Source organism: Amblyomma mixtum, chromosome 3, assembly GCF_055824585.1.
Source record: "Amblyomma mixtum isolate Tamu chromosome 3, ASM5582458v1, whole genome shotgun sequence".
Lineage (NCBI taxonomy): Eukaryota > Metazoa > Arthropoda > Arachnida > Ixodida > Ixodidae > Amblyomma > Amblyomma mixtum.
Window position 1 is genome coordinate 19367231 of NC_143014.1, and position 15869 is coordinate 19383099.

A 15869-nucleotide genomic window follows, 5' to 3' on the forward strand; every position below is an offset into this window, starting at 1 on the left:
AAATAGGCCCAGCCTACTTCGCTGCTTCTGTCCTGGGAATCAAGCTCTGCATTCTCGGACGCCAACGCTAGCTTTTCTGCTTCTGCTAGTGTAAGGTCAGTCTTTGCCAGCAACTGTTTTGAAAGTTCTTCAAACGGCCACCACATACGACGCGGTCCCTAAAGATCCTGTTTAGCATTGTTCCGAAGTTGCACTTCTTAGCAATGCGTCGTATTTCGACGATGAACGGCAGCACTGGTTGCCGTTCGTTCTGTTGGCGGTGAAAGAACTTGAAACTTTCGGGAATTTCGTTCGGCGTATTGTCGTAGTACTCGTTTAGCTCGTCCACAAATCAAATAAAATCGTCTTTATTTTCTCTCTCAAGTAGAAAAGGGGGTGACGGGTAAAAGCTGCATAACTGCGGCTTGACAAAGCCCGGCCCCCTCTATGTACAGTTCGGCAGTAGTGCTCGTACAGATTATACAGGATTCAATTTCACACTTCATCTCACAGACCTAACATTTGCACCCTACAGAACAAAAATACTCCAAATGAAAGCACATGCAGTTTGAAATACATTCGAAACACACATTCTAGAACACATCAGGTTTTAAACATAACAATTTCAAACACACTCAGATTGAAACAGACTGATAGGTCATAGAGTTAGGCTTCTTTGGGGTGACTTGTCCTCAAAGAATGTCAATCGTTCTTCACCCAAGCGGGGCGACTAGCAGGGCTCTTTTGCAATCGTCAGGTATTTGGTTAGCTTCGAAATACGCTTCAGCTTTTACGAGGTACAATTGCCACTCATCTGTTCCTTCGTCGAACTCCGGCAGGTAGTGGCCCATGGCGGTGGAAAGTGCGAGGCCTGAATGCTGTTGACAGCCCTGAATGCTGTTGACAGCCCTGAATGCTGTTGACAGCCCTGAATGCTGTTGACAGCCCTTGTGTCCGGTGAATCCTCGTCGCCACTGTAGCAAACGGCCTGGCGCCAGCGCCGGACCAGAACCAACCCAGGAAAGGAGTTGGTGCAAAAGGCAGACGTTTATTCAGTGGCTCGGGATTCAATAGCCAAAAAAGAAGCACGAGGAGCCGTGAGGAAGGCGTGGCTTTTGGCGAAAAGCGATTAGTAGAGCGATAGAGGGCACACGTGACCTTGACGGAGCAGTTCAGAAGTTCGTAGCAAGTTTATCTTTATTTTCACGAAATCACCAACTATTTGTCATTACTTTTGTTCTGTTTAGTTCATTGCAGCAATGTTTGTTCCTGCCAAAGGGCACCAGAAACACTCGGCTGGGACAAGGCCCAAAATACGTCTATTTGCCTGTAACATTTGAAATTCTTTAAAGAAATGGGTAATCAAGATTTTAGTTTTGATATTTTCCGCAATAATTACACAGTGTAAAAAACTCGAACAAGGGTGCATTTTGAAGAGAAATAAAAAATTGCATTTAATATGCTGGAATTTTGGAACAGTGGCGAGTAAAAGGAGTTGTTTTATGCCCGAAAGATAACTGAACAGAGAGTAGAAGAAAAACAACCACATGGTGCCGGTGGGTTCCGAAACCACAACCTCCGAATTTTCCTTGCAGGGCGCTATCAACTGAGCTACGGTGGCGGCTGTCCAGCTTCCTACTTTCGGGTGTGTTTATGTTGCGTGTGACGTAATCTCAAGAGTGTTCACAAGTGCCACCCTCGTTTTCAGCGGCGGACGTACGTTATAGGTCCTGTATTACCGTGAGTGCCACAAGGAATGCCATCAAACGGTGACGGCTGGATGCGTGGGACAAAACTGTTAAGCTACCTATTTGATCAAGACTGCCATAAGAACCGACGTCGTTACGCTACATACTTGCCGAGGTATAATTAAAGACTTACCCAAGCCGACTTTATAATCTGGGATTGGCGGTAGTTATGGTTGAGAGCTAGCTTGCTTCTGGACATCTTGTTAACACATATCATCTCTAACGTTTACCTGTAGCTTTCGCGTAAAGGTAGAGCATCCACCTCGCGTGCAACAGGACAGGATTTCGAATCCCGCTGCCGCGCAATTCCTCACCGGATTTAAAAACGAAATAGAAAGAAAAAGTTTCGCGCTCGGATAAAATTGCATAACCAGACCTGGCGTGCGGCCTGATCTTGGTGAGAAGAACCGACAACGCACTCCCTGATCATAACAGGATTTGGGCACCCTAGTGCAGTACTTGAAAACAACCTGCTATATGACCGCACCAAATATCCCTCGGGCCTAAGTACTCAGCGGCTGCGGAGCTACTGACCAAGATTGTGGTCCGACCTGTGACGCTGCGGATGGTGCTTGCTAAAAATCTGTTGCTCCGTACAGGTCGCCATTGGATATTGAACTTGACAACGTTTGACGCCAGAAACTTATCCAGAGAAGCTAGTGTAGCAGTACCGTTCGAGGAACTAATGGGTGTGAAATGAGCGGTCATATGGCTTAGTGAGGCTACGAAAGCAGACGAGGCAGACGAATACTAATGAACGGACACATAACATGCTAGAGCGCGTTAGCGGAGTGACGAGAACTATGGTCCGATACAACTAAAAAATGGAGTGGCGTCCATCTCTCAAAGAACCGCCTGCAGCTCATAAAGTCGCCGCAAGGGCGTGACGCCGCAGCACTGCAAGCAAACAACGACAAAAAAACTGGTTTGGTTTGGTTTATGGGGTTTAACGTCCCAAAGCGACTAAGGCTATGAGAGACGCCGTAGTGGAGGGCTCCGGAAATTTCGACCACCTGGGGTTCTTTAACGTGCACTGACATCGCACAGTACACGGGTCTCTAGAATTTCTCCTCCAAAGAAATTCTAGCCGCCGCGGCCGGGATCGAACCCGCGTCTTTTGGGCCAGCAGCCGAGCACCATAACCGCTGAGCCACCGCGGCGGCGACAAAAAAAAAACTTAAAGGAGTTCAACGGAGTTCAATCGATTGTCGAGCGGTAGGTCCGGTGGTATAAGACACGACACTGGTTTCAAAGTTTTATTATTACCATGCCTGACCGGGAGCTTTGCCTGTGTGCGACCGGGCCTTGCATCGAACACAACCAGCGTTGTGTTCAACGCACCAAAGTGAACTGGCGTTCTATGAAGAATCCACGTCCATGCCCCACGTGCGATGACACTGCACGTTAAAGATCCCGAGGTGGCCGGAATTATTCCGGAGGCCTCCACTAAGTCAAAGAAGAAAAACCAGCCAAAAAAAGATAAGCACACAAGGAGAGAACAACACAGGACAATGGCTGGATTCAGAGGTTGGCATAAAAGGAAAGAGCCTACGTTAGAAGAAAAATAATGGAGCGGAGCAGACCTGCTAACCTCCACTAAGGAACCTTTTTTCGTTTCTTCTTTCACTCCCTCCTTTACTCCTTTCCTTACGGCGCTGTCCGGGTGTCGACCGAGATATGAGACAGTTACTGGGTCATTTCCTTTCCTAAAAACCAATTCTCATTTTCATGCGACGCGGCGGCCGCGTTTCGATGGAGGTGAAAACGCAAAATGGTGTGGCTCAACTCGGGTGAGCCAGGTTATACGGAGCGAAAGGCAACCAAGGACGTTGGCAGCATACGCTGCTACTTTACGCTTGAGATATTACCCTTGTTGCCTGTGCCGCTGCTTCTCCAGAAGTACCTCCCGTTCTCTATCGGATCCATCAGCTAGACGAGCCCACTTTCGCCACTTATCTCTAGCCAACGTGTAGTCGTGACGTTCTCGGTCGTAGGAATCGACACAAGCAGCCCGGTGCCTGCAATGCTCAGTCGAACAACTCGTCCCGGTGACCGGCTCAGGCTGCACATGTCTGTGTCTAGGCGGCGAGCGCTGACCTTTAATCAGCAAGTGCGAATCACGTGGTTAGGCATGTGACACAACTGCAGAGAGCGAGCGATCGGAGTGGCGTTCACCGCAGCGGCGGAATGAGCTGTAACAGCTGCGACAAGTCACGTGGTATGACGTCACCGCCACACCTCTGACAAGCCTTCAGTTAGAGATCAAATCCACGCCTGATTTGGCCTTCATCTTTTCATGCCAGAAGTGCATCTTTTCGCGCAAAAAAAAAGCAAACAGAGTGTTCCTCTCAGCTTAAGGTGCTCACGGACTGTTAAGGCGACCTCCGCTGGTGGCGTCAGCATGTCGGCGAAGCCAGCAAAATTGCTCTCGTATTACGACGAGTGTGCTGTTCAGTCATGTTCTAAGGGGAAAATCGGTGAAAAGCCTAGCTTGCGAGTTGTGTGGAGGGATTTGTGTGCATGCTGAAAACGGTCGCTCTGGTGTTTCGCCTACTGAGTCATCGCTCGGCGCCGTCGGAACTCAGGAGACCTCCTCTATTAACTGCGATATTCGCACCGTCCATCGGTGATTCAAAACTTGGGTGTTGAGCAATCGTCATCGCCCTGTGCAGATTTTTTTTTCTTGTGCGTGAAGCTCTAAGTGTGTGTGCAGAAATTTTGACGCGTTCGGCGACATCAATTTTACTGGCTTTTGGTGTACAGCGGCACTGCTCAGCAACGTCTTGAGGCCGCCGGCGTTCACTGGGCAATAGTCGCGCTGTTGGTTTACCAGTGATTCAATACACCGTGCGCTACAGCGCAGTGGTCGACGTTTTAGGCAAATGCTTTGTGTCTTGTTCGTGAAAGGTGCATGTGTCTGTGAATGTGTGGGGGCCGCTCGCGAACCTGTTTTGAGCCCTAGGTTTCCGGTAAGTTTCCCGTACACGGCGGCAGTGAAAACTCGTTGGCACATCTTATGCGTACTCTTGCAACGCTCCAGTGACCGTAACTGGTCTTGGTTATAAAAGAACTGCCCCGTTTACGACTGTAATACTATCCAAACAACCTGACATCAAAAACTTGCCTCAGGGATCTCATGCATGAATTTTTAAATTCATTCTAGCAAAGAAAGTTCTTTTGCTGTGTCATGAGCATATATGACAACTTTCCACTGAGAAATCAATGTGTTTTGAAAGCACAACGTGTTGCTTAGGGCAAACGAACATACTGACTCATGCCGGCAAGCTCGCCATGGAAAACTCCACGGTAGCCATGTACAAAATCTCTTCTGGAAGCTCGCTTAGTTTAAAGCAATACCTTACACTGCATTAAAGTTTGGTTTGGTTTGGTTTATGGGGTTTAACATCCCAAAGCGACTAAGGCTATGAGAGACGCCGTAGTGGAGGGCTCCGGAAATTTCGACCACCTGGGGTTCTTTAACGTGCACTGACATCGCACAGTACACGGGCCTCGAATTTCTCCTCCAAAGAAATTCAGCCGCCGATGTCGGGATCGAACCCGCGTCTTTCGGGCCAGCAGCCGAGCACCATAGCCACTGAGCCACCGCGGCGGCACTGCATTAAAGTGGACTATCTAGTTCAGAAGCATCACGAAGAATAGAGCCCGACCCAAGAGACACACTGAAGCAGGAACGAAAGAATATACACACAGCATCCTGCAGTAAATTTTTGCTTCGGTGGCACTACCTTAAAATATATATGAAAGAAAGAAAGATAGAAAGAAAGAAGGAGAGAAAGAAGGAAGGAAAGAAGAGAAAAGAAAAGAAAGAAGGAAAAAAGAAGTAAAGAAGGAAAGAAAGAAGGAAAGAGAGAGAGAAGGCAAGAAAGAAAGAGCCTTAGCAGTGCGCTCTTCAAAGCACGTACTAGTTTTAGCTCTTATTTGTTCTTTTGTATTTTTGCGGGAGCTGTGTATCTATAAAAAAAGTCACTGAACGAAAACTTCAGTTCTCAGTGCTATGTGTAGCCTCGCGTGCCTTTTTCTTCGGTCTGCAACTCGTATTATGCTGCAAGCTTCATGAAGTACTTTGAACTTTATTTTCGATGAATGCTCATATGGATTATTCGCTCAGATCTTGTCAATTCTCTCTTCAGCTGCACTCAACTAATTCATATTCCTCATGGGGGCGCGAACATAGCTTTCAGACATCATATACATCAACTGCTGAGATCTACAATATGCTTGCATATTTCAGATAAGTGCTGTAGATACTGTGATGGAGCTTGCATTAACACTGTGAAGTTCTTGTGAGCCAGCATGGCACCGATGGCATTATGCGACTCATGCATGAAATGTGTGAGTAGTGCACATGAATGAGAGCTTGCCATATACTGTAGAGATTTATCATCCTAAAGAACTGTGGCTACGAGAGGTTGTGTAGTGGAAAGCAAATTTGCTTCAGCCGCCTCCAGCCTTTGCTCTTCAACAGGATAATTTTGCATCTCACTGCCACTGAAGTATGGTTGTAATGATGGGAGTCAGGTCTGCAATTCATGCTCTGCAACCGAATGTCTTCTCCTCTGTGTCGGCACGGCCAGTCAATAACCGCGAATAGTGGGCTAAACTTGCTCGACGCATACTTTCGCTAGGATATCACGTTATTCTACAACAGCACTCGTTTGTATCCCTCACATGCCATATAGCTTCCCACTGCACAGGCTTTATTTTTACGTTCAACAACAGCAGCACATCTTGAGCTTCTACAGTGTTAATATGCCTTCTACTTTGAGAATTTGAGCAGACGACATCTATATGTAGTCATCACCAAACGTTTTCGGTCCGAAAGGTTTGCTTTTCGGCCGCATGTTTAGAGCTCATGCAACCTTAAGGTGGGAGGCCACACTAAAAACAGAAAAGTTATATCAGCAGCTAGAATTATATTCTTTTCTGATTAAGCATGTTTTAGTTAATTGATTTCATTATTTAAAGTAAAAAATTTGTTCAGCTAGTTTCTTGGAGTTAATTTTTGTTAAACATTGTGCTAAAATTTCTATTCGCGCAAGCAATGATAAGTAAGTACTGAAAAGCTGAATTGAGGAAAGATATGGCATTTATTTAGCTCAGTGTGTCACCTACGCAACAAACTAGGATAAACCTAAAGTGGTCAGTATTAACAATACAATGTTTAAAACTAAGCAAAGTGAAAAAAACCACCCATTTTCACCAGTTTTATTCAAAAACTAGCTTTACAGTTATATATGTTTCCAATTAGTTCAGTGTATCCTAGTTGCTGCACGCACTTGTATTTGAGAGATGACTGCACAACATTTCAGTTCAAAATATTCATTGAGAATACAGTCATCAAAATTTGTGTAACATTAAGTGGGAAAAACATCTTGTTCCGACAAAAACAAATATTTCACACGAAGTGAAAGATATTAAAAACCAACACATATAGGCCTAGAATGGACCAGGCTGATAGCTGGGGCCCTTTTGAGATCTCCTTTTGTTGGTGCGGCTGGTCTTAATTTTCTTCCCAACTCGTTTTGACATGTCAGTTGATTTGCGTAGCGCCTTCTGTCGGAGACGAAAAGGGTGACAAGATGCGGCGCCATTCGACACGCGATTTCCTCGGTCAGGGACCCTTGTGCATATGTGTGTGCGCGTGTGTGAGTGTGTGTGCGCGAACCGACCAAGCGGGAGGCGCCCGAAAGGGGATCCCGCGGCTGTCCCCCCGCGACCGTCCGTGAACCAAGCGACGGGCTTTGAGGTCGGGCAGCGCGGTTGCCCGTCGCCGTTTTCCGGGAACTCTACTGTCCAAAGGTAGGAGAGGCGGGAGCGGCGGCGGAAGAGGGAGAAAGGAGGACTCGGCCCGGCATCGAAGGGACAGTGGTTTTCTGAGACGCTGAACGGAAAGGTCGTGCTTCCAATCTCTCTGTAAAATTTTCTTGCTTTAAGGCCGTTGTACGATCGTTTTTGGGCGGATCCGCCTGCGAGCGAACCGCTCGCTTTCGGCCTTCGCTCGGGCGTGGGGCGGAATGGGTGTTGTACGATCATTTTGGAGCTGGCGGACGAGGCGGATGGTTTAAAGCGTTCCGATTGGCGCGCCCGGGATTGCCGTCTGTCCAATAGCATGCTCCTGTTGGCAACCTAGACGGCGCGAAAACGTGGTCTTTTTTTTGCTCCTCGGCGACCGGCACCTAGGCTGAACTTCGGCATAGCCATGGCGTGCCGAAGTTCAGCCGGCAACAGGACGAAGAACTTTGCACACGCAAAGGTGACGCCACGCGGCGAACCACGGAGATGCGAACCGGTTTCAAAGTGAATCGTTTCAAAGTAGTACGGAAGCTCTTTCGCAGCGGCTCAATGCGCGGGCACAGCGGGGAATCAATTGATTCCCCGCTGTGCCCGCGCATTGAGCCGCTGCGAAAGAGCTTCCGTACTACTGGGGCACGTGATGGAGGGCGAAGAAACGGGCGCATGTACAGTATGGTAGCACTCGAAATTAAGGCAGGCTGTGTGACCTGTACATATCCGCGTGAGCGAATTCGGAAGCACATATTTGCGGAATCTGTAACGCGTACCAATCCCACGGATGCCGGGATGGATGCGCGCAATGTCAAGACCGCATACTAGGGGTATTTAAAATGAAGGATGACAAATTTTCAGAAAGGAATGCTGCGACGGTCATACAATGACAAAGGATAACAATTTAACTGACAAAAGAGATTATGAAGTCTGCATTTATTGGGAGAAGCCCAAAAAACAACTAAGACAGGTGGAAAATGACATTATGGAGGAACATGTACCAGTGAACAGCCTCAAGAGGGAACAGTTATTGATGGATGAACTGAGGGGGCTAATTAGAAGCACTGTCCCCATAATGGGACAGAGGTGTGAAAAGGCCCAGGGAAAGTACCTGAAGGCATTCCTGAGGTTATAATTGAAAAGCAGGATTAATGATAGCCATCATGGGTGAACTGCTGACACTTACTGGGAATTCTTGTATGCAGTGCTGTACAGTTGGATACTAATTACCGCACATGCATTTGAGCATTGATCTTGCATAGTGATGGAAATGGGGCAATAGCTGCTGGGTGGCAACTGGCAAAGGCCAGCATTCTGAAGTAAGAAACAGTACGTGCAGCATGCACTCCATACATGCGTATACACAGTGGCTCCTGCGCTCTGTCGTTTGTTGCCACAAAATTGTTGCATAGGGTTCTCTGTGCTGCTGAATGATAGCAGTGATGTCGGGTGAATATGACTGTTATTATTTTCAACTGGTAACCGTCTGTGCAATCAAACACATGCTTTTAGTGAGTTTCCATTGTTTGCAGAAGCAAACCGACATCCTGAGTGGAGTACCTTAACACAGACATTGGCTACCTACCTACAACATAACTGCAAGTAAAAAAATAATGGTGCATTTCATGACAATGGTTTGCTGGATTTGAGGATGGTGACCTTGTGGAACACACATCAAACATCTGAGCAAGATGAAATTGCTGTGACTGAAATTTTATGATTCTGGTTCACATACCGCATACCTCATGTATAGTAGGATAAAACTTAAAAGAAACAGCAATTATTAGCACTCGGTCATGGCCCGAGGCATCCTGTATTACTCCACTAACCAATAACAGTAAACAAAATTAGTTGTTCGATGCTTGACTTTATTAATCTATCCAGGTATCAGAATTCTAGAGCTTATCATTTTTTCTTGTAATAAGCTTCTTATGGTAGTATACAATAAAAGTTTTAACAGCGGACTACTTTTTTGGCGCGGAAGAATTCTGTGCGGCGGTCCAGATGGCAGAGCTTCACTGCAGACTTAAATTGAATCTGACTATAGTGTTCGGTGATAACATGTTCTGACAGCCAAAAACCAAAACTGAACATTGGTTGTTGACTGAGCTTAGATGCCAATGCAATGCAAGCAAAAATATTTGTTGTAGGAATAGATACGCATAGTTAACATGAAACAAAAAGAGACAACCCGCAACAAACACCTCACTGATACTGCCAACTGTCCAAAGCGATATCACGAACAGTGTATGCTGGACTGTCCTACACAAGAGGTGACGTAGAGCAGATGCCTCTGTGTGCTCTTAGATAAAAGGGAATAGTACCGAGGCTTAGTCCATGCTACTGCTTCTGACGTCAAGGTGACCTTGACAAGATTGGTTGTTGCATCTGTAGAGAGGGCATCTGCTGCTGCTGATGTGGACTGCTTGTTCACAGCCTTTAACAATGCTCTGTCATAGCACGTTAAAGAACCCCAGGTGGTCGAAATTTCCGGAGCCCTCCACTACGGCGTCTCTCATAGCCTTAGTCGCTTTGGGACGTTAAACCCCATAAACCAAACCAAACCAGATCATTTTTGCCCAGCTTGGTTCTTCAGCTGTGGGAAATCCAGCATCACCTGTATATCATTCTTCTTGTGTCCCTGTTCACTCCCGCCGCACTTCTACATCATAGTATCACTATCATAGTATCATCACTATCCACATCATAGTATGTGTGGTCAAATGACATCAAACACGCCACTGTCTCTCATTAAAGAAAAGGTGTATGTGTATGTGTGTATTATGCATGCATGAAAAAATCAGCATATTTTAGCATGTTACCATCAGATATGAATGCATCTATACATGAGGAAATTACATTGTTCCCAACCTTTACTAATATGGAAGATCAGTGTTAACTGCAGGTGTTTACAATATCACGGAAAAATGACGACGCAATAATACTGATTTCTTTTCCGATTTTTTTTCGTCATGTTTTTCACACCATTACGAAAATCGAAATAGAAATACCGCTCAGTGGCTTCAAAGCGGATATGGTGCGCATCACTGTACTAAAGTGCACGCTTTTGTTCTGCAGTGACAGTGGGCAGGCCGCTTCCTGAGGTGACATTGCAGTGAACATTGTGCAAACCAGTATGCAGCATAGTAAACAAGTGTGGAAAGTTCTGTTGAGAGCCAATCAATGTTGACATGCACAGAAACAAGGTGGCGTATTGTGCGTACGACCACAAAGCATTCATAACTGTCCCATGAATTTAAAACAAAGTGGTTGCTTTGTGTTTCAGAAAAGTATACATGTGCCATCCTCATTAATCCATACATAATTAGATAAGGGAGTAAGTACACTGGCCTAGAAGTTAAGGAAATGCAAGAACCGATTTGGAAAGTTTACATAGCAAATATTGGCGGAGACTAGGATAGAATGCGTTGTATAGTCAAGGGAACGGGAACTGCTTCATATTTTGCAGTTACCTCAAACAAACACAATCATATCAAGCAGAATGCGAAAAAGTTAATTTTCAGAAATAAGAGCTATGATGTCTCAGGACAGAATGAATTGAAAAATAAGCCATTGAAGTATGTGTGGGCCATAGATGCTTAAGTTCTCCAGTAAAGCTCTACAGCAATCTTGAAGGTACGTCCTTTCTGATCAGTAAAAAATAATATGACAAATTTTAAGGGCAACTATGATTCCCAAAGCAGCAAGCAAAAGAGAGAATCTGTATTTGTTAATCGATATCCGCACCACTTGTTATATATAGAATGATGTCGTACTAGTTACTAATTACCAATTTCTTAGCAAAATATTCTTATTCCACTGCCAGTCTGGGTTGCAAGGAAACGAATTAACTGAGCCATCAGTAGTCATAAGGAAGTTGAAAAAAAACCAAGTTGAAGTCAGGCCGAAGGATGACGAAGAAAAATAGAAAGGCAGTGATGACTTTTGTCTTTTATTGCGATCTCTTTGATGCAATCTGATGATGAGAGCTTTTAAGCTGAACCAATTGCCCAGTTAATACTATCCTTAGTACATGTGACTATATACAAGTTACATGCATAAGCATACAGATGTAGAATTCTCACTGAGCCACATCATGAAGTCAGTGTGTTGCTCAGCTGAGCAGAACAGACAAGCACAAAGAGAAGCCTGGTCAACAACAGGTGGGTGCACTAATGCATGTTTAGCTTTGCAGTGAGCGAATGTAGGTAGCTAGAGCTAGCTTGCGCAAAGTTAGCCCAAATGCTACTATTGTGTAAATCTGCCCCGATAGTTCTCAATGAACACGTTATGCATAAGAGAGCATTGTACTGGTTTGCCGAGGTGACCGAGTGACTGAGCACTATATCAGATCTATTTGTTTTCATATTTATCACACCTCAATGGTCCTAAATGACGTTACTTTAGTAGCGAGCTTTAAAATGGTGTGCCAGGTAGGCCTCAGTGAGTTCGTAATTTATAGCATGATTTCTGTAGTAACCACTTCGCAGGACAGTAAGATACACAGCCTTGTGGGATGCAAGACCGTTACAGCCTTCTGTGGCACGAACAAAAACGAATCTTGAAATTCAGTGGCATATGAGCTAAACGAGGCACAAGAGTGTTAGTGCACCTAGTGCACGAGAGACTACAAGTTGGGACTGATTAGTTGGGGACGTGTTGGTAAGGAGCAAAAAAAACCTGCATAAGATGAAGACATTCAAATATGCACTTTTGGTGCTGTCACACTGGAACTTCAAAAATGGCCTGAGAAAATAAAACAAGCGGCTCAGGACTGAACTAATTCAAGGATTCTAGTTAAGTTAGATTTGTGCCATGTGCCATTAGAATACCCAAGTTGATGACACACAGGGGAATTGAATGCAAGTAACTTGGAAGACGGTGATACTAACAACACGTCATGGTGTAAATATCCTAGGTTGTGGGTGGGTGTATGAGGATTAGTAGGTATTTGAACCAGTATACAGTGAATATACCTTTATCGGAAGGTCTTATGAGTTGGCAAAATGTAATGCTGACAATAAAAAACAATATTACTGCATTCTTAGTAACATTAGCAAACAGGACAATCCAGGGCATGCTAATTGTTGTTTTGAACAACTGAAATGCTGGTATTGATTGCAATATGGCACACACCATATGGCTGTCAGTGAAGGCATATGACAAAACACTGAAGGGACGGTAATAATGCAAGTAATGAAAAGCTGAGGCCCAAAGGAGTGCCTTGGCGGACGTCCGAGATTGCAGGAAAAGGCAAGATACATAAGAATTGGCAAGGGAAATTTGCCGAAGGCTGGCTGTTTAAGCTTGGATCCAGTTTAGAGCTATTGGATGCAAGTTAAAGCACGAGAAAACCAGCCTCACATAAATAGGGGAAATGCATGCTTTTTCAAAGCAAAGAACAAAAGCATCATAGGGGGATGTTGCAGTCACGGTGCATGTCGTGAAGAACAAGAAAAAGTTGGCTATTGCAGAAATGTCTTCTAAAAGCTTGCCGATTTGAATCAAACAACTTAATGGGCCAAAACAATCTAGCAGGGTCAAGAGTATGAAATGTGTTCGGTGATTTGCAGCACACGCCAATAACACAAATAGGGCCATAGGTGCTGGGTGATGAAGGATTATAAACAGAGGGGCCAGGCTATAATAAGGCAGGAAGCTATCTGTACAGCATGCACTAGATATGCCTATACAACCTACTTCCTCTCCCGTTGTTGCTTTCAGTAAATTTCACAGAACTTGATCATAGCGTACTGTGGGGTGCACCGGTGGCAAGTTGGCATGTCGAAACTGTGCTAAGGGACGACAGAGCAAGAATTGCTACCCTGTGCAGTGATGTTGTTACCATCGTCTTTGTTCCTAGCGTAGCTTTACCAGCTCCACAGGGCTTATTTTGCAGTCTGCAAGTAGTCATGTCTGTAGCAAGCAGTCACAGGCAAATGAAGGTGGTAGCAGACAGACATATGCAAGTGCATCGACGAGATCTTCTCAAAGCTTTGAGAATGGCTTGTTAAACAAAGTGCTGCGGCTGACCCAGGAAGCACCGCTGAACAACCACTTAACACCAATAAGGCCGATTTCGCAAGCAGCTCTGCAACAATAGCATTGCGAACACATCCAGTTTCGTACCACTGATCCCCGGATCGAAAAGGACCATGAGCAAAATCAACAACAGACACTGTCATTGCCTATGAGGTGCTTCAAGACCACTGTATTTTTCTGATTGCAGTGGAAACCAACATCCCACTTAAACTGAATACTGCCAAGCATTTGTCAGTATTGACTTAACACTGCTAAGCAAAAAGAGAAAAAAAGCAATGGCAAAGGTTTTCTCAATATCTTTTTCTTCTTTTTCATCAAGACTCGTTACGCTCAACTTGCTCTGTGGTCAGTTTTGATTGCATAAGCTGCTGCCACACTTTTTTTTTCTGCACTACATCAATTGAAATGCTCATGAAAAACAGACTTATGAGTTGGCACATATTAGAGATTTTGTACACTGTCAATCAGTCGTGATTCAAAAGCGGCAATGATTCTTGTTTGTAATCGCGGAATACCATGTTGTTACAACCTAAACCGAAATGGCTAGCGGAAGTGTTCAGTCACCCATTCATCACGCCGATATGTTTATTGCAGGCAAATGTGCGCACAGCCCGCAGGAAATAAAAAGAAATGACGCTCCCGAAGATACATTTGCACTGCACCGATGTTTTAACACAGGTTACACAGTTTCTCCGGCGAGTCGTAACCCGAGCACCCATCATCACAAAACGTACTGAATGGAGCACCAAAGCGCAGAGGATGGCGACATCGCTGTTGTCGCCGCAAAACAGTCCTCGGCCGTGCAGCCAAGCTCGCGTCGCGTCACGTCGCACACACGGCAATTCTCAAGCACAGTGCCAACACTAATCGCGAACAAAATGGTAACGAATGCGTAGCCAGCAACAACGTCGTGTGCACGCTTCGGTCGCGATCACTGCAACCATCGCAACGAATGCGACTAGCTGCACAACGCCACATTCATTTCAGCATTCGGAAAGCACGGCGTGCGTAGTGAGCTCTCGAAGGTGCACATTTCACTGCCTTGACGTAAAAGAACTCGCTTCGATCGCAATCACTTTCACTACGCGGACACTAGTCACTGTGCTAGGCAGCTCATGCACGCACAGAAGTTCACCGTGAGCAGCTTTTGCTCGCCGCTGTGCGTGATGATCCTCGCAGGAATTAGGAACGCTTGCAGCAACCACAAACAGCTCCATATAAACACTTCGTGACACCGCCAACGCGGAGGTCTTGCGTCTGTTTGAAGAGGCGCTCCGTCAACTACATCAGCGTCGATTTCAACTCGGGAAACTGTCGCTGCTCGCCGCTGCTGCACGCGGAGAAGTTCGCAGTCGCTCTGAACACTCGTAATATCAACATGTGGCCAATATAGTATGCCTCGCGGCATAGGTGCCATCTCTACAGCCACGACCTATGCCTCGCTCCCCAGTTCGGTCCACGACCTACTGTATAATGGGTCGTGGTTCGGTCGACGGACGGCCATCTTGCCCCGGCAGGAGCGGATGCCTACGTCACGTAAAAAGCAGCCAATCGCTGCAATTCGGTCGCCGGGCGGTTCGCTCGTCCGCCCCAAAGTTGAAGTTCACCAACTTTGCTTTCGCCTGCCGAACGGGGCGAATGCCTATTGTCTGGTCGTTCGGTCCGCCAGTCCGCCTGCCTGGCGGATCCGCTCAAAAGCGATCGTACAACGGCCTTTACCGTTCGGCCAATTAAACCAGTTGGTAAGTTTTACCGCAGTTCCTTCTTTGTGAACGAAACTAACGAACGCGTACGTAGAGCACGTACTCTCTCACGTACAACACCTTCTGCATGCGCTAGTGGTGGTCTCTGGCAATGCAAGCTATTGTTGTGTAGTACCCTGGTTCAATGCCAGCCTGCCTCAGAATATCACTGCCATTATTAAAGTGTTCCGCAGGATTATTCAATGCGAACAGTAGTGTAGGCAAGCTTATATACACCTACTTTGGAGCCTGCTGCCTTATGAGTCCCTTGAAGCACTCGTTTGCATTTTGCGTTTTCCCATGCAAACACTTTGATAGGAGTTCATATGAACATAGTTCGCTGTACACAGCTTTCACTATTCTCAGCACGTCATTTGGAAGCGCTTCTTTGCGCACAGATCTCCCTTGGCCAAGTGTTTCTACCCTTTTGTACCCGGACTAGCTGTTCGGTCCAGGCGTACACTGGCCCTGTCTCGGATGCTTGTCCGTGGAGCTGCAGTGAAAGAGGCTGGCTAGGGTGGCTGGTTTCATTGCCGAGGGGTTTCCCACATTA